Below are 1,281 nucleotides of genomic sequence, written 5' to 3'. Positions count from 1 at the left end.
TCTAAATTAATGAAATTACTTCTTCTTGGCCCTCTCAGATTTCTTTCCAATAATATTACTGATCAGTGGCCCTCCACCACTTTGTTTCTTTATTTCGAATGGATTATAAGGAAATCCAGAAAGGGAACCCGAATGTTAGTTCTCATTCATATGTGAAACTTTAAAAAGTGGTCTGACATGGGCAGAGAATAGCAATACTGAAGCTGTAGTACTAGGCGATTTATTATTGCTGATAAAAGTTGGGGAAGGTGATCACAAACTCCACATAAAAATCTCACTTTAAAGGCTTGAAAATGGCTGTGGATCTTTTGGGCTGTGAAACCATATTGGAGACATGTCGGCCCCACATGCAGCCAGTATAATGGGGCGTTGGTTTGCATTATACCACACAGCTGAATAGAGTTTCCCCCACTACTGCAGCATGCCATGAATTAATATATTGCATAAACCCTAGCTAGGCTAGGAGATCAATGCATGCTTGGGGCATTCTCGAGACACGATTCTGATTATTATTATACATTCATACATCTATCTAATTACTTTTACAATAACTGGTTGGCTTTGCAGTCATGCAAGTTTGGTAAAATCTTCCAGACTCTCCCTCTCCAAACTTTCTCCTTTAAGATCAAATAAAGGATTCTTTATCGAAATGGGTTCTTCACTTGTCTTAATCCACGATGCAATTGCCTAACAGTCCAGCAGGAGCATTAGTTCAGACCCTGCCTTTGCTAAAAAACTAAAGAAAGAGATCATGAAATGCCCATGATTATAAACAGAGCAGTAGCTATATCTAACAGGCTCGTGAGGAAAGAGATTACCTAACGAATGAACAAAATGTACATGATGATCTCAACTCTCAAGAAAGAACATATATTAAGCAAGTATCTATGACTTTTGACCACTGATGCTATAATACTAGACTCACTACTCCACATTTTTTGATGGGTTGATTGACTTTTGAGAAGAAGCAGTAGTACGTACTACCCAAACACATTACACGTCTTCTTTACGGGGTGACAGGACAAGGTAGCTAGCTTATTCTCCTTTTTTCCAACCCTATCTATGCCACTTTAGAGTCAATTTAACCTCGAAGAGGGTTAGCAGTAAGCAGCTGGAATCACAACTAATCTAATCATGCATATTACGGTGTGATCGGGATCGGAGGACCATGATAAGTAGCTCACAGATTTGGGAGGCCGAAGATATATATTACACCAGAAATTGGTAGATTTACATTCTAGATGGATGAATTATGAGGAAGATGCATGCGCGTGTAAGTGC

The sequence above is a fragment of the Carya illinoinensis genome, chromosome 3 (genome assembly GCF_018687715.1).
Source record: "Carya illinoinensis cultivar Pawnee chromosome 3, C.illinoinensisPawnee_v1, whole genome shotgun sequence".
Classification (NCBI taxonomy): domain Eukaryota; kingdom Viridiplantae; phylum Streptophyta; class Magnoliopsida; order Fagales; family Juglandaceae; genus Carya; species Carya illinoinensis.
The sequence above is the reverse complement of the archived record's forward strand: the minus strand, read 5'-3'. Positions refer to the sequence as shown.